Source organism: Panthera uncia, chromosome E1 (assembly GCF_023721935.1).
Source record: "Panthera uncia isolate 11264 chromosome E1, Puncia_PCG_1.0, whole genome shotgun sequence".
NCBI lineage: Eukaryota > Metazoa > Chordata > Mammalia > Carnivora > Felidae > Panthera > Panthera uncia.
In genome coordinates, this window is record NC_064814.1 from 6,721,846 (window position 1) to 6,739,977 (window position 18,132).

Genomic DNA, 18,132 nt, shown 5'->3' on the forward strand with positions numbered 1-18,132 from the left:
GGTGGTGGTGGTGGTTGGGGTGGGAAGGCTTGCCCAGCCCTGGGTGAGAGGGAAGAGCCTGGCTGGAGTTCTGATCGTCTCAGCCCCTCCCCTGTCCTGTGATGGCCACGGACACTCATAATGGCTTATGGCATTGGGCTGGGATCCTTCTTTTCAAAGCCTGCAGAACATTCTGTTCTAGCCCAGCTCTGCCGGCAGGGACAGACAGTATGATGCTGCGTCGGTAAGTCTGCCACTGCCGTGTGCCGTGTGATCCTCGTCAAGAAGCTTCTAACCTTCTCTTTGCCTCTGTGAACCCTGTGGAGGGGCGTGGGGGCGGCAGACAGGGCCTCCTTCGTCACATGGGGTCACCGTGAGGATGATGTAAACCGCTCGCTGTCAGCATACCGTGATGGTAAATAAATGTTAGCTTAATCATAACGAGCAATAAATGTTTAACTCCCGGCAGAGCAAAGGGGCCCCAAACTCCTTCTCTCCATTTCCCCTGGAGGCAGAGTGAGGTACCAAGGAACGAAGGGTCTTGCTCCTCTCTGAGAACCTCTCTCGGTCCCTTCTGGATGGGCCACCAAAGTCCAGCTACGGTCCCCCCCAGAACACCCGGCTCCTAGCCCCCTCTGCTGCTGGTCAAGTGAGTCTGGGCCAAGGAAGAGAGCGCGGGGCCCGTGACCTACCTCAGAGAGAGACCTAGAGAGTCTCCTGGAGACTCACAGGGGACTGGTTGCGGCCAGTTCTCTCCACCTAGAAACATCTGTTCCCAGACCCCCTCCCTGAAACCTCACAGATTCTCACCTATTTTTCAAGGCTCAGCTCAAGTACGACCTCCTCCTGTAAGTCTCCCAGGACTTGGATCTTACCAGCCAGGCCTTTTCTCTGGGCCTCTCTGCTGGCCCCTGGCCATTCTCCCTAGAAGATGTGTATACATGTTCTAATGTTCCCACCAGGCCGTGGGGGCTGGCCCAGTTCTGATTCATCTTTCATTTCCCCATGGTGCTTTGTTCCAAGTAAACACTGGTGCTGTTGTCACTGAACTGAAGCTGGTTGGGGGCCTCCCCGGGTCAGGGGCCAGATTTCTCTAAGGGGATAGGGAATGAAGTCCCCAACCCTTGGTAGGGGGCTCTCATTTTGGGGCGGCGGGGGCAGGGGGGGGGGGTCCTGTCCCAGGCTGCCTGGCTTCTCATCTTCAGTGGCTGCGTGTTTTTGGGAATCCACTTCTGCTTCCCGCCCCCCACCCCACCAAGTGTCCACATACCCTCTTAAGTGGGTAAGACGGCTCCCTAGGGATCAAGCAACTCCCACAGGGTGCGCTGCAAGGAGGGCCTGGCTCGCTGCCCACCTTCCAGGAGGAGGCAGGATGCACGTTGGGTCGCCAACAGGAATGCTTGGCCATGGAACCAGGATCTGAGCCTCCTTCCCAGCATTCCTTTGGAAACTGAAGTCCAGCCGTCCCTCACGCGCCCAGGGTGGGGAGATGACTTCTAGAGTTGACCTCGCGTCTGAGCCACCAAGCTGGGGGCCAGGCGGGTGGAGGGAGGCATGCCACCTGACAATTAACGGTGCAGGGAGCTTATTATCCTAATGAGCGGCTTGAGGAGCTCCACTAACACTCACCTGCCCGGAGGCTTAGCAGAGACAAAAACGGCATTTGGGAGCCATTATCCTTCCAAAGTGTAGGTTTCCGGGGCACAGCCAGGGGTGGGTGGAGAGAGAAACACCTTCAAGTGGTGGGGTGGAGTCAGGGTGAAGGTTGAGCCAGTGAGCTGTGGCTGTCTGGGGTGCAGACTGAGCAGAGCCACCAAGCCCCAGGTGGGAGAGGACGAGGCAAGACCAGGGTGAAGGTCATAAGACCCCCCTACCCCAGCTCTGGTCCCCTCCCTCTAGGGTTCCTTCTCCCCAGGGCTTCCCTGCCCTTCCCCTTCCCTGCAGCCCCACTGCCACCCACACTCTGTGTTGACTGTTTTCCGCGGGACCCTGCCGCCAGAGAGAAGCGAGGGGTTGGGGATCCCCTCCTATCTCCCACTTTCTAACTCTGCTCTGGTTGGCCGGTTGAAAGAGGGCTCTCCTGCACCGGCTCGTGTGGCTGCCTCTGTCTCAGATCCAGATGTTGCCGGTCATTGTAGGCAGACTTCAGAAGAACTTCCCAGTCCCAAAGAAGCCGGGAGTTCTGGGTGGCCGGTGGAGGGGGGTGGGGGGTGCGGGAGAGAAGAACTGCTCCGGCGGGTTGGCCGCATGGAGAGGAGGGCCTCTAATGGGTCTGGGGGCTTAGACTACAGCGGGGGAGAAGGCACAGCCTGAGACATCCCTGAAGCGAATCGCTTCTTTGGGACGTGGGGTCAGGCAAAGAATGAGGGAGAGCGGAGGGGCGGGAGAAGTGAGGTGGGCAGCGATCACATTCTTCCGCAGACCCTCTAAGCAGCCACATCATCTGGCCCCCAGCCGAGGACAGACTGGGCCCCCACTTGTGTGCACGCGCCCACGTGTGGGCGCGCGCGGTGGGCCTGCCTGTACATACACGTGTACACGGGGATGCACACCTCCCGGCTTCCCCTGCTCATGCGGCGGCCCCCCACTCACCCCCCTCTCCCGGCCGCTGCCTTATCACCAGGCCAGCCTTTAGGGGGCGGCCTCCAGGATCCCTTCACCCCAGTGGCCCTGTTAGCACCTCCTCCCTCCCTTGTTAGCGCCTCCCAGCCCCCCTTCCGCCTCCAGCCCCTGTTGTCCCTGGAGAGAGGCCCCGTGGCCGGCAGCCCAGTTCTCTTCTTCCCACTCGGTCTTCTATTTTCCCGAAGCTTCCTTCTCCTCCCAGCGCCGAAGCCCCCTGCCCTCTCTGGCCTCCCTCATCCACGCGGAGAGGTCCTTTCCTGAACAAGGGAGGCTGGGGGATGAAGTCAGAGCCCCTACAGTTGAGCACGCCCTCCCCCTCCAGGCTACGGGCCACAGTGTGCCCACCGGCCTCTCCTGCCCGGAGGATGGGAGGGGGCAAGTCTGGGGCCGAAGCTAAGTCCTGGTGCCAGTTGTGCCACCGTCACCAGGGCAAATCACCACCCTGTCTGCAGCCCTGGCGGGGCTGGGGGTGGGGTGGGGGGGTAGAAATGTCTTCTGCCCCCTGGCTCTGGGACCGCTGTGCCCAACCTGCGCCTGGGCTGCCGAGTGGGACAGGGTGGTCCTGTGCCTGGAGCCAGGCTGTTAGGCCGCCAGGACTGCAGGTTTCCTCTACTGAAGGGCCCCTTCCTGGCCGGCTTTGATGTGTCTGCGAGGTTAGTGAAGGATGTTTGGCTTAGGGGCCCCGCGCCAGGATAAACTCCCTCTGCCTGCTGGGCCAAACCACTGCCTCCTTCACTGCCTGGCTCGCCCGCCTCCCCCGGCCTGGGGCTTGGCCTCCCCCAAGGCCAGCGCTGTTCTGCCCCCTCAGTGGGGTGGGCACCAAGTGGCCAAAGTTACCGTCACCTGGGAGAGGTCCTGTGGTCAGTGGACGTCCTGTTGCAGAGGCTGGCACTGGAGTGCTGGCCTGCCTGCTAGGTGATCTGGGCCCTGGCCCTGGGCGGGGATGGAGGGGCTGGACCCCAGCTTCTGTCGGGGGCGGGGGGGGGGGAGTGAAATGCAGTTTGGGGGAGGGGTGTCCACGTGGAGCTGGCTGCACAGGCTTCAGCTCTTCCAGATGTGCTGAGGCTCCAGATGTGGGGATGACTCAGCCTGGAATGGGGAGGGGTGGGTGGTCCATGGGGGGGGGGGCGGTGGATGACAAGCAGGGGGAAGTGAGGCCCCCTGAGCCACCGCCAGCTGCTGTTCCCCTTCCTTTGGAGCCCCCAGACCGGGCTGGTGGAGTGGTAGCCGCAGGGAGCTGCCCAGATGTGCAGCCCGTGTGCAGATGGGGGAGAGGAGAGAAGTGAGGTCCCAGGGCCAGGGGCCCAGCTAGGAGGTCGCCCAGAGACAAAGAGGCAGAGACAGAAGGTGGGGGGGGGAACGCAGTGAGTGCGGAGGGAGTGGGGAAGGGAGGTGCGAGGGGGATAGAGATGGGGGGGAACGGGACTGAAATGTTAGACCCCTCTTGGTTCACCTGGGGGCGTGGCACTGGGAGGAGGGGGTGTGTGTGTGTGTGTGCATGTGACTTTGCTGCTGGAATGTAGGTTATATGTGGGGTAGGGGGTGTCGGGGTGAGCATCGTGTGTCTGACACCTATAAGCTGTATTTGTGAGCTGAGTCGTAGAAGATTCCGTGTGTGTTGGGTGTGGTGGGCTGGGGGTGGGGGTATGGTCTGTGCGGTGGAGAAAGAATGTGGACACTGGGTCTGTGTAGTGATCAGCAGGGTGGGAGGCTGTGACAGTGTTCTCAAGCTTGGGAAACCACATGTGCCTTTGGGTGTGGAGGGTCAGTGGTGCCTCGAACCTGGGGAGCCTAGAGGTGTCCAGGCACGCTAGCCCGGGGCTCTGACGTCCTGGGGCTTCCTCCACCTCCTCCAGCCTCCCCGCTTCCTGGGGACGGGTTGGGAGGGGACTTCCAGAATCCTCAGAGCTGCTGTTTCTCCTGCCGCTCACCCCTGGCCTGGCCCCGCGTGATGGTCTCTCGCAGGACAGCTGAGAGGCCGCTGAGCTCTGGGGTGGGGGGGGGGGGTGCAGAGCGAGACCCAGGTTTGCAGCTGGGCTAGACGTCCCTCCAGGCACCTCTCCCCGAGCCCCGCAGTCCTTGCCTCCGTTTTTGGCCTCCAGGTGCGTCTGCTGGCCGCGCCTCTGGCCGCTCCCTGGAGAGCCCCACCTGTGCCAGCTGCCCGTGCCAGGGTAAACAGAGCACTAAGTGTCTGAGCCGGTGCCTGCCGAGAGCTGGGCACTGCTTCTCCACTCGAGGCTCTGCGGTGGTTTGGGTGGCCTCCTCCAGCTAAATGGCAGGTCTGACGCCCCGGGCCCCCCCAAAAACTGTGTTTTCGGGCCTGGGGACCCGGTAAACGGACGGATAACCCAGTTTAATAGGGAGGCGACGCGTCGCCACCTGTATGGGCGGAGGGCTGTTGTAACTCGCTGCCCTCCGTGCTGCAGGGGTCCTCATCTGTCCCCGGCAGCCTTGGTGGGATCCTCTATCCCCTCCCCCTGTCCTCCGGACACAGTAGTACCACACCCACTGCCGGATCCCTGGGCCATGTCACTCTCTCCTCCTAGAACTCAGGCCTGGAAGCTAGCTCCTCCGCCGGCGGGTTCTCCTGCTCCTTTACTCCTCCTCCACCCCCTTCCTCTGCAACTCTCCCCTCCCCTCCTCTGGGGCTGAGTCCCCAGTAAGAGGGGCCACCTGTTTACCTGTTTACCCCCTCCCGCAGGGCAATGGAGAGGGAGGAGAAGCCTCAGCCCCCTCGAAGCCCCTTGAGGGGCAGGTTGTAGGGGTGGGGGGGAGGGGGTGTGGGCAGGGATGGGGCATGGAGGAGCAGCGGGAGAGTCTCTCTCCTGGGGTGGCCTGGAGGCCCTACACCTGCCCTCCCGGAGAGCAGGAGCCAGGGGACAGGGGACAGGGGTCCAGGCCCACGGGCGCCACCCAGGAGAGGCCATGTCCTCCCAACCTCCGTGTTGTCCCAAACCTCGGCGCTTCTGCGTCTCTTTCCTTATTTCTGTTCCTCTGTGTGTGCAAGTCTCTGTCTCCCACTGTCTTCTCCAGTTCCTTCTCTCTTGCCTCTGCCCTCCCCTCCCTCCTCTGTACTCCGCAAGGGGAGCGGCCCCAGTTCGGGACCGGGTTCCCAGAATGGAAGGTGACTTTTCCAGGGAGGTCCTTGGCCTAGACCTGGGGTCTCAAAATGACCGCATCCAGCTTCCCACTCTATTTGCCAAGCACCCCCACCAGGCTCCCCCTCTGCTTGGGGTCCTTGGGGCCAGAGCAGCCTTGTCCTTGCTGGGTGGGGGAGGAAGGGGTGCCCATCCTCAGAACTGCTCAGTGGCAGCTAGGGAGCAAGGACACCTCTCTCTCTCTCTCTCTCATTCGTGAGAAAGCCGTGCTCTGGGAGGCTGCAGTCTGGGCCCCTTTGCTAGGTGACCAGATGCCCGCTGTGCCCACGATCCAGATATATGCCACTGCCTGGGTGTAACTGTTAGTCGCGCCCCAGAGTATCCTGATGGGGCCCATGAATGATGTCCCCATGCCCGGTCAGACCTTGGAGAGTCTCACAGCCTCCCCCACCCACTTCACCCTCCCGGGAGAGCCGTGTAGCCTGCTTGGGCCTCACCCACCCAAAGGCAACCAGGCCAGACAGCAAAAAGGGGAGCTGTATAAATAGCCATTTGGGGGGGGGGGGCCCCCCCCAGCATTGTGTGGGGCGGGTCTGCTTGCTGGAGAGGGAGGAAGGAGAGCTGTGGTTGCCCCCAGGCAGCATGTAATTTAAGATTTATTTTGGGGCACTCTCTCCAGCTCGGGTGGGGCTGAGGTTAATTTAAGGGTTTAATGGGGTGGGAGTTTGAGGGGAGGGGGGAGGGAAGCCCTCCCCCTCAGGCCTGGCTGGGAAGGGGGGTTCCTTTCCAAGATTGCCGCCACCCTCGGATCCCGGGTCCGTCTGCAGAGACCTACCCGGACCCGCTGCACCTGCTTCCTATAGCCTGGGCTCCGGCTCATGGGTCTCAGCCCTCCTTATGCCACCAGGCACCAAGAAGAGGGACTGTGATGGCTGGGGTGTGGGGGTGTGGTCAGCATGTGGGCACTGCCACAGAGGGCCCTGCTGCAGGGTCCTTGGGCTGGGGAAGCAGCCATTCCTGGGAACTGAGAATCTCAGCTTTTGTTCCCGGATGCTCCGTTCTCTGTCCTTCCTCAGAGGCGCAGGGCTCCCAGTCCGATGGAGGAGACGCGGGCTCTGCCCACAGGGAGCCCTCGGTCACAGTCTCTACCCTCAAAGACTGGCCAGTCATTATGTTCCTCACAACCCCTATCATGATCTTAATTTTTAGTCTTAATTTGTTTATGGCATTATAGTCTGTGTCTCTTCCTGGAATTTATTTAAACTCTGGGATGTCAGGGACTTTGCTCTGTCCCTCACAGTATCTTCAGCACTTGCCTAGCATGGAGTAGGATCTCGGATATTTCCTGAACGAGTGAATGAATGAATGAATGAATGAGTAGGGAAACAGCACCAGATCGGTAAGCCCCGGGTCAAGAGGCAGCAAAGTCTGACGGCTTCTCCCTTGGCACTCCAGGCCCCTGTGATCTGGCCCCTTCACCTTGAAGCCTCCTGCCCCCCCTCCCCGCTTTGGGGCCACCAGCCACCCTGAGCTACGGGCTGCTGTGCACATGTAGACCCCTTTCCACCTGCACACCCCTTCTCACCCTTCCCTCCTCCTGTGGCTCCTTCTGCTCCATGGCCATTCGACCAAATCCTGCTAGTTCTTCAAGGTCCCAGGCAGAGTCACCTTTTCCATGAAGTCCACGAGGGCCCCTCTGCTGGGTCCAGACAGCCACAGCTTGTTCTCTGGGCCTCTCCTCTCAATCGGCACGGGCCTGTCAGGCCCTTGCTTCTCTCTCCTTTAGGCTGTAGGCCCCTGAGCGCCAGGCTGGCCTGGAGCTGGCCTGGAGCCTGACCCTAGGGCTCAATCGAGGAGGCTATGAGCTACCCAGGAGGTCAGATTGGGATGTGTGCTCCTCTCTGCCCCAGCTTCTGGATCGGGGTGACTCTCTGGTGAGAAGTGAATGTGATAGTGTATGTTGTTGGTGGTGATGGTGGGGGTGGCGGGTGATTTCGGGAGCCAGGGAGGGCAGCCAGGCCCCAAGTGGGGTAAGGGTGGCGTGGAGTTTCTCTGAGAAAGATGTTGAGCCTCGGGTCAGAGAGGAAGAGTGAGGGGAAAGAGGGCACATGGGGAAGAGGGAGGGAGCATTGAAGGGTGAGGGTGGTGGGGTTTAGGATGGGGGTGCTGTGGAACAGAGAGTTGGGGGAGGCTGGGGTCAGGGAAAAGGCAAAGGCTTCTTGGTCCCTAGACCGTATGTCCCTTCTCGGGCCTCAGCCAGCTTCACCTCTGGCCATTGGCCTTCTAGAAAGCCTCCTCCTTCGGAGGCTTTGGCGGCCCCTTCCTGTCCCAGTTTCCCGCCTGCCTCTTTGTCCTACTCCTTCTCCAGCTCCTTAGCGGGCTCTGTCTCCTCTGTCTTCCCTCGGGTGTGGGCCTGGTCTCTTCTCTCTGCACCGTCTCCGGGGACCCTTCACGCATCCAGCCCACCCGGAACCATCCACTCGGATGCTGCACAGGTGTATCAAAGTCACCACGTTCGGCAATAAAGCCCCTGGCGAGATGGTCAAACCAGAAACCCAGGCGCCAGCCCTTATCCCTCTGCCAATCTGTCACCAAGTCCTGTGACTTCTGCCTCCTGAAGCCCAGTCTGGCTACCTACCCCTTGCCACCCTGCTGCCACTGGCCTGGGCCTGGCCACTGTCACCTCCCACCCGGACCTCTGTGGCAGCCTCCTGAGCGGCCTCCCCACCTCCATTCTGACGGCTCTCCAGCCAGTCCTCCACATGTCACCCAGAAATCTTCCCAAAGCACCCATTTGATCGCGTCATCCTACCTGCCCACCCCCCACCGTAGGCGCCCCTGCATCTCCCCCTCCCCCACCCCTCCCCCCCACCGCCCCCTGTCAGCCTCTACACCTGCAGCTTCTGCTACACCTGCAGCTTCCGTACTGGGTTCTCTCTCATCACTGGGCCTTCGCAGGGATGCTCCCGAGGCCAGCCACGCTCTTCCCGGGGGCTCCTCCCAGTTAGCACTCAATCTGGGACGCGTTTCCTGATGCTCCGCTCAGCAAGCTTGGGTCAGGAATTTGCTTCCCAGGGCTGCCGCAGCCTTGCGCGCCCCCACCACGACGCTCACGTTTGCACCGAGGGCACTGCACTTTGCTCCTTGCTTCTGGAAACTCTACTGGGGCAGAGACCCTAACTGCCCACGACGAGGCGCGGCACGGGCAGGGTAGGTGCCCAGGAGCTGCTCATTGATGGAACATGCATTCAGGGGAGACTGACAGGGCAAGGAAGAGGAAGACAGAGGGCTTCCTCCCAGGGCTAGGCAGGGAGGCGGTGGGGTAGAGAAGGTTCCGGGAGCTGGCGGCCAAGCAGGAGGCCTCGGTGGGCCCTGGGGCTCCAAGTGGAGGCTTCCCTGGGCCTGTGCTACGTGTCCCTTGGAAACCGATATCCCCGGGAGGCACAAGAATCAGCAAAGGGCTCCAGCTCCGGGCCTCTGCAGCCTGGGATGGGCCCAGGCTGCCCACCATCACCCACCAGCATCTTCAGCAGCAGTCCGGGGCCCCAACTAAACGAGCCACACACAGATAAGCCCAATGTGTCATCCCACTTCACGGCCAGGCCCGGGGGGGTGGGGGTGGGGGAGGATGCTGTTCCCTGGCATCCGGGGGCAGCCCCAAGTGGCGATCTCTCCTGGGAACTTGTAAAAAACGTTCACAGGCCACTTTGCTTCCTACCCCCTACTATGCCCTTGCATGTTTTAATATGAAAAAATGCTTTAAATCACTTACCCTCGGGGGAGGGGGGGATGCACACTCTGGGGCGATGAGGCAAATGATCAGGTCTGAGCTGTTCTTGCCCTCTTCCCGGGTCTGGCAAGAGCGCAGACCGGGAGCCCCGGGGCCCCGGGTCCTAGGCCCCGCTCTGCACACACTGAGCATGGCTGCGGCACACAAAGTGGGCGGTGGGCCTGTAACGCGTTGGCCGAAGACGGTGGCCACCGTTAAATGGAGCAGTGGATGTGAGGACCTAATGATTCACACATGGAACCTTAGGTGCCAGGCTGGATGTCTGGGAGCCTGGCCCTTTCTGGGCACCCCCCACCCCGCCGTCGGGGACGGCAGAGGCAGAAGGAAGCCTCTAGGCCTGTGGCCCCTGCCCGGCGCCGCCCCCTCCCACCGCCCCCCAGCTTCCCGGGAGCAGGCTGGAGGCTGGGGGTCCGGGCAGCGGCCGCCCCCTCCCTGGCCGGAGGAAAGGGTGAGCTCACCCTCTGGCCCCAGCAGCAGCAGCAGCAGCAGCAAGCGGGTAGGAGAATAATTAAAATGCCAGAGGTTAGGAGGTGAAGTTACAATGGAAAGAATGAAACCCAGCGTTGCCTCCACTCGCTGCCGGCTGCTCTCCCACCCCGCTCGCTCTGCCAAGCCCACATTTGATTTTTATTTCGGGAGCCGCCAGCACGGCACTTGGGAGGGAGCAGAGAAACCTCACTCCTGCTGGCCCTGCCACGTCTGGAGCTGGGGCTGTGCAGGGGAGGGGCTCCTGCCCCCCCCCCCCCCCCCCCCCCCAGGAAGAGCCTAGAGGGCCCTCACCCCTCTGATCTGCTTCCTCCTGACTTGCTGTGTGATCCTGGGGGAAGTTACTATCCCTCTCTGGACCTCCGTTTCATCTGTGAAATGGGAGGGTAGGTAAGAGAAGCAGGTTCAAGCAGGGCTCCACAGAGGTGTCCAGAGGCCTGGGCACGGTCCTCCCCAGGCCACCCTCTCCCCGGAGCACATCTCTTATCTGCCCCCCCCGGGGACTGGGGAAGTGGGGGCAGCTGCTGGCCCATCCTCTGAAGAGCACTGAGCCCCTTCTTCCTGCAGACGGGAGTCTCGGGGGCCAACTCACATTTTCCTGCTCTCGGCTTTCTCCACCGCCCGTAATACACTCCAGATGGTTTCTCCATCCGAAAGCCGAGGCAGCAGATTCCAGAGGGAAAGTGGTTGGGCTCCTCTCTGGGCTCCTCTTTCCATCAGGCTGGAAAGGGGGCCTGGGTGAGGAACTGGAGTGGCTGGAAAAATGGAGTGGGGGTGGGTGGGAGATCTCCCCAGGTTCCTCTCTGCCAAAGAAGGTGCCGGGGACAGTGGGAGAGACTGCGGGGCAGGGCTGAGGCAAGGGCATGGCTCCAAGCACCTCTCAGATTCCTGAAGGTTCTTTCCCTGATGGGGCAGCTCACCAAGAGCCGTTCAGGGGGCTCCGGGCCCCGGGGGAGGAAGGCTTGCCAGGGTTTCCAGGAAAGAACACCATCCAATGCGCCAGGCACAAGTGGGTTCAAATCCTGACTCTGCCACTTAGAGGCTCTGCAAACCTTGGCCTCTCAGAGCCTCAGTTTCCTCCCCCTGTAAAATGGGGATGGCTGTTGCTGCTTAGGGTGTCTGTGAACGTGACCTGGATAATGCACAGAGAGGCTTCCCGTGTCCTCAAATGTTCAGGAAGGGCCCGGTGGTTGTCTGGGGAACACTCTGAGCACACAGCTTGCCTCCCCTTTAGGAAAAAGCCCTGTTCTAGCCTGACTCAGCTCCCTTTTGCTGCAGCTTCCCAGTGGTTCCTTCTAGGACACCAAGGGGACTTGAAGTCACCCTTTGGAGGGTGGCTTTGGAGACAAGCTGGGGAGAGGGTGCTATGGGCCTGAGGCTGAACCCAAGCCAGTGCTGGCCCCCTCCCAGGCCCCGCCCCCTCCACCTCAGCCTTGCAGGACTGAAGCCTGGGCCTGGAGAGCCACGTAGAAGCGGAGGGGGCTGAGAAGGGGGGACAGTCTCTCCCAGCCAGGCCCCGCCTGCCCCTCAACTTCCCCGCCAGGACAGCCTCCCAGCCACGCTCGCCTTTCTCCTCTCGGCCTCAGCTGTACCAAAGGGAGAGCTTCGATTTTTCCACCAGAAGAGCCAAGAGCAAAATGAGAAACAAATCCAGCCTGGGGCTGCTGGTCCCCCCCACCCCCGCCCCACCCCTGCCTGACCCGTGGTGGATGGAGGGAGAGGGAGAGAAAGCCCCCAGCCCCTTCCCTACCCCCTCTCTCACCCCCTACCCAGAACACTGGTCTGCTCCAGTATCCCTGGGGGGGCAAAAGGCCTAACTGGGGAGGGGAGGGAGGCAGAGGGGAGGGACCCTCACTTCCCCACACCCGCCATGAAGCAGCAAATCTGGGGCTCACACTGCTCCCCTCCCCCCGCCCTGGAAAAAAAATGAGAAAAGAGGCTGCCTCTTCACTTCCTACAGGGAGGCTCTGCACTGGGACCATTATCAGAGGGGAAGGGACAGTCACTGCTCTCAGGTGCTCCCTGTCTAGACAAAGAGATGGGACCTCCAAGTCCCCTTCCAATTAATAACGCCCCCCCCAGGTCCTTCCCCTCCTGGAGCTCCCCCCTGCCGCCACACTCCCCCGCCCTCACTGACCCCCCCACGCTAGGTCGATATCCCCCCCTCCCCACTGCATCCGGTTCCCTCTCTCTCCTTCACCCCCCCACCCTGGGCTACCCTTCTCTGCGGTGAGCTCACCTCAGCCAGTCCGGGAAAGAGCCGCATGGAGACGCACACAGATGCAGGCGGAGACCCAGCCAAAGTCCCATACACCTGGCAGGCCCGAGCTAGCGTTTCCTCCCCTCACCCTATGAGGCGGTTGGTACCCCATCCTGGCCAAAGCCCGCCTCCCCGGGCTCGGGGCCCTGCACTCCTGCCCCAGCTCCCCACCCCAGTTCTCCCAGGGCTGCCCACACATCCCATGGTGGAGCCTCCTTCCCATCCGCCCACATATGCCCACATATGCGTGCTGGTGTCTCTCACCACCCTGCACTCCCGAGCCCCCACATCACCTTCCTGGCGCTCTCTTCCCTTCCGGGCACACTTCTTACAAAGGCTGTCTTCACTGCCATTGGGCTCACTCTTCAGCCTGCTCTGATCTGGCTTACCGTTGGGACCCTGGAAGGGACTCTGTCTGGAGAAGGAAGTGAAGTTCTCTGTGGGAGAAGAGGCCATCAACCAGACCCTCCACCACCTGTCACACACAACGTCCACCTTTCAATTAAAAAAAAAAAATTTGCCAGGCAGCTGTCTTCCTCCTCCTCCTCCTCCTCCTCCTCCTCGCCCCTCTCTTTCTTTTCCTCTTCCCTTCTATTCCCTTCCCTTTAAGCACAGTTCAGTCCAGAAGCCTTTAGGTAAGTGGACCAAGGTGAATGTCCCTTGGTGGGGGGTGGGGTGGGGGTGTGTCCGGCAATGGTTTCAGAGCTCAAGTGAAGTAAGGAGGGCTTTCCTGCTTGGGGGGACAGCCAGAGCAGAACAGGTGGGTGTTGGGGGTGGGAGTGCAGAGAGAGAGAGAGAAAGAGAGAGAGAGGAGACAGTCAAAGCTCAGTCATGTAAGCAGATGGCCTCTCCTGAATGTCAGAGCTCAAGCAGACAAAGGAGGGCATCCAAGGAAAAAGGCACTGCTGTGGGATGTCAAAGCCCATACGAGATAAGGAAGATATCCACATGGAGCCAGCTCAGTGAGGGAGATTGGTTGGACCTTGAGGCCGTGAAGGGGGCGCTAGACCAAGGTAGTGGCCAAGCACTGAGAAGTGGAGTCCGCAGGGGATGAGAAGGGCATCTGCAGGGGTGGGCTGGAGAGGGGCAGGGCATCCAAAGCCTTGGATGTCAGAGCCTGTGGGGGTGAAAAACGTGTCCAGATGGGAGAAGGGGCGGTGGGGGTGGCCTGAGGCAGGTGTGGGAGCCCAGGAGGGCCGAGGAGGGGTCTGCATGGCAAGCAGTGGCAATGGGCCATGGTTACCCACAGTGGGAGCGATCCGGTAAGTACATATGTGGAGGGAATGAAGCAGGTTTCTCCATGTTGGCAAAGGGTGTTGCAAATATGGAAGGGAAGAAAACTGGAATGAACCCTACGGTGTTAGACTGGAATTGGAGGTATTGGTGAGTTCTCGTGATTTTCAAAGTAAGTAGATATAAAAATAATTGTTGATGCAAATGTGTATATGTGTTTATGTTGTGCGTATGTGTCGACGTCTGCACATTTATGTACATACGTGCGTATATTTCCTAGCTTCATCTACTGCGAGGGCTTGGGGAGCAGTGACATCTTAATGATAACAAGCATAGCTAGCACCAAGTCTTGATTTCTTTTTTTTTAATGTTTATTTGAGAGAGAGAGAGAGAGAGAGAGAGAGCAAGTGAGGGAGAAGCAGAGGGAGAGGGAGGGAGAGAATCCCAAGCAGGCTCCACACTGTCAGCACTGAGCCTGACCCAGGGCTTGATCTCATGAATCGAACCGTGAGATCATGACCTGAGCCTATATCAAGAATCGGATGCTTAACAGACTGAGCCACCCAGGTGCCCCTTTTCTTTCCTTCTTTCTTTCTTTCTTTCTTTCTTTCTTTCTTTCTTTCTTTTTTTTTTTAAATTGAAGTGTAGTTGACACACAATGTGAACATTAGCTTCAGGCTTACAACACCGTGATTTGATAACTCTAAACGTTATGCTATGCTGAAGTCTTGATTTCTAAATACCACTGTCTGCCAGAAGAAACCAGGACTTCTTGGAGAAATGGCTGATTACAGGGTTGGGGCAGGGAAAGTACAAGACAAGCCTGACTTATCTTGTGCAGAAAATACTCAGAAATGATTAAATAGAGTTACCATATGATCCAGCAATCCTATTTCTTTTTTTAAATTTTTTTAATGTGTATTTATTTCTGAGACACAGAGAGACAGAGCATGAGTGGGGGAGGGGCAGAGAGAGAGGGAGACAGAGAATCCGAAGCAGGCTCCAGGCTCTGAGCTGTCGGCACAGAGCCCGACGCAGGGCTCGAACTCACAAACCGTGAGATCATGACCTGAGCTGAAGTCGGTCAACTGACTGAGCCACCCAGGTGCCCCCCAGCAATTCTATTTCTAAGCATACCCAAGAGAAATAAAAACACATATCCACACAAAGACTTGTGCCGGAATGTTTATAGCGACACCGTTCATAATAGTCAAAAGGTGGAAACAACTCAAATGCCCATGAACTGATGAAAACAAACAAAACATGGTATATCCATAAAATGGAATATTATTCAGCCATAAAGAGGGACGAAGTACACTAAAACCTTGGTTTGCGAGCATAATTTGTTCTGGAAACATGCTTGTAATCCAAAGCACTTGTATATCAAAGCAAATTTCCCAATAAGAAATAATGGAAACTCAGATGATTCGTTCCACAACCCAAAAATATTCATATAAAAAATGATTACAATACTGTAATGTAATACAAAATAATGATGAAAATACAAAATATAGAAATAAGCCATACAGAGAAAGACAGATACCATATGTTTTCACTCTTATGTGGATCCTGAGAAACTTAACAGAAACCCATGGGGGAGGGGAAGGAAAAAAAAAAAGAGGTTAGAGTGGGAGAGAGCCAAAGCATAAGAGACTCTTAAAAACTGAGAACAAACTGAGGGTTGATGGGGGGGTGGGAGGGAGGGGAGAGTGGGTGATGGGTATTGAGGAGGGCACCTTTTGGGATGAGCACTGGGTGTTGTATGGAAACCAATTTGACAATAAATTTCATATATTGAAAAAAAAAAAAGAAAATACAAAATATAAAGAAAAAGAAACAAATTCACCCGCACTTACCTTTGAAAACCTTCGTGGCTGGTGTGAGGGAGACCAGGGAGAGGAAGGTTATTGTGGAGGATGACTTTCACTATCACTCACGGAATCACTGCTATCTGTGGGCTCCATGGAATCTTTCTCTTTTCCTGAAATTTAACAAGGAACCTATCCAATGACGCTTCTGCCCCCTTTTGAGGATTTCACAGAAATGTGACGTTGCGTTGTCGTTAAACAGATTCATCGCTCGCACTGTTACAGCCTTATTCGGGTGGTGATCTTCTACAAAATTTTGCACTGTTGCCCACATTTTACACATCTCCCTAATCTCATTTGAAGTGAGGGATTCCTCCACCTTTCCCCTCCTCCTCTGCAGTCCTCCGTAACCTCTTGAGCTTTTTGCTTACGATGCGGATCCATCAGCTCGTCGGTGGTCACCTGGGCCTGAGACCTGAGCATCTGAGCATGGGAGACGATCACCCACAATCTCGCAGACAGAGAGAGAGAGAGAGAGAGAGTAGAACCACTGGCTCAGTTGTGACATTTGGTGTCACGTGCTACTCGTATTGCGAGACGTCGCTCGTTTATCAAGTTAAAATGTATTAGAAAGGTTTGCTCGCCTTGCGGAGCACCGGCCAAACAAGTTACTCACAATCCAACGTTTTACCGTAATTCTATATGCTACCCCTTGGATGAGCCTTGAAAACATTATGCTGAGTGAAAAAAAGCCAGCAAACACCACCTGTTATATGATCCCATTCACATGAAGTTCCAGAATAGGGAGACGTATAGAGACGGAAAGTAGATTAGTGGTTGCCTAGGGCTAAAGTGGGGACAGGAGGATACGAGGATGATAGCTAAAGATTACAAGGTTTACTTTTGAGACAATGAAACTGTTCTAAAATTGACTGCAGCAATGGTCGCACACATCTGTGAATGTACCAAAAACCACTGAATTGTACACTTTAAATGGGTGAATTGTATGGTATGTGAATTACACTCAATAAAGCTGTTCTAAAAATAAGCATCCAAAGAATGATGGAGACATGTCAAAGGAATACAGAAGCCAGCTGGAAGGGACTTCCATTGGCAGCATCTGGTTATTTGGAACATCCAAATAAATAATGATATTAATACATTACAACTTACCGAGTAAAATGGGAATCCATGACTCCATACCGATACACTGAATGCAAATACGGAAAGTTTGTTGCGGAATGGGATATTGACATAATCTCAAAGTGCTTTCCTACAAAATATTTATCAATTGCAAAGGGAGAAGGGTAACTTTACCGTGGAGAAGGCCGGCAGACACCAACTTAATCAAGAGGTCAAAATAAACATCGCAGTAATAGGACAACTTACAATCGTGCACTACCCGATAGGAGGCAATGAGAGAGACACAGAGCATCGCTTCTGTGACATCGCTACATAAAGTGCACAAACCGAATCTAGTCATGAGGAAACATTGGACAAGTCCAACTTAAGGGAACGTCTACAAAATAACTGGCCTATAATCTACAAGAGTGTCCTCAAAGTTAAGAAAAGGCTGAAACACTGTTCCATATTGAAGGAGACTAGAGATATCTGAGAGCCAAGTGTAACATGTGATCCTGTACTGGATGGTTTTGCTGCAAGGGCATTATTGGGATCACTGGTGAAAAGTGAATGGAGGGTGTGGGTTAGATGGGAGTAATGTTCCAATGGTAATTTCCTGATTTTGATGATGGCATTGTGGTCATCCAGGAGGATGTCTTTGTTCATGGGAATCATGAGTTGAAGCATTTGGGGGATGGTGGCAACACACCTCAGCTGAGTCAGGAAAATGGGTTTTTGTACTATATTTGGGACCACGCTATAAATTTGAGATTGCTTCACATTAAATAAAATTAATTATCATGTATGCGAAGAAACTGAACTAATGCCTAAAACCTAAGAGAGAAACAGATCACATAAAATACAATCTCCCAGGAGATCCAGATATTGGAGTTATCCGGGTTTTTTTTTCTTTCCGGTTTTAAACTCAGATCAAATGTAGAAACCTTCGTAGTTAGAAAGGTCAGTTGTAAAACATTTTCTTCTTTTTTCCCCCAAGATTTTAATTTTAAGTAATTGCTGCACCCGGTGCTCGAACTCACAACCCCAAGGTCAAGAGTCACATGTTCTGCCAACTGAACAGACAGGTGCCCCAGCTGTAAAATCTTTTCATCATTGTTCAGAATTGATTAGCCTTTATATACACACATCTTCATTGTCATTCATCCATCAGCACCCACCCAATGTCATTCATCCATCAGCAAGTACTCAGTTATCCACTGTCACCTTAATAAACACACACACACACACACACACACACACACACACCACAGACGTAAGCCTCATTGTTTTAAATTACTTTATACATTCGCTTCTCAAAACTACAGTGGTCATGCATTAGGTAGACTGGAAGGTCTTCTGATGCTCAAACTTGGCTGTTTCCATGAAGACACAGTTTGAAAATAACTAAGATCATACCGTATAACAAAACAGATGAAAAGCTGTAGAGTTTCATAAAAGAAGGGGGCTTAATGAACAATAACGGATCAAATGGAATCCTAGGATGGGAAAAATACAATAACTAAAATGAAGAATTTATTACGCAGATCTAAAGGCAGGACAGACGGAGCAGAAGTGAGAATTAGGGAACCGGAAAAGAATTCAGTAGGAAATACCTAGATTGAAACACAGACAGGAAAAGACAGAAAAAAGATGGAGAACACAGAAAATGGCGCTACGGTTACACGCAACACAATAAAAGGTCTAACATCTGTTTCTGGAGGCCAAAAAAGGAGA

At 56.1% G+C, this 18,132-nt stretch overlaps 2 non-coding genes across 2 annotated transcripts; both read right to left on the minus strand.

The window, feature by feature from the left end:
* Positions 1-17,318: 17,318 nt before the first annotated feature.
* LOC125927739 (small nucleolar RNA U2-30) lies at positions 17,319-17,388 on the minus strand. Its single transcript, XR_007459426.1, has one exon. It is a non-coding gene; the product is annotated as a small nucleolar RNA U2-30 (small nucleolar RNA).
* Positions 17,389-17,709: 321 nt separating this feature from the next.
* LOC125927740 (small nucleolar RNA U2-19) lies at positions 17,710-17,789 on the minus strand. Its single transcript, XR_007459427.1, has one exon. It is a non-coding gene; the product is annotated as a small nucleolar RNA U2-19 (small nucleolar RNA).
* Positions 17,790-18,132: the final 343 nt, after the last annotated feature.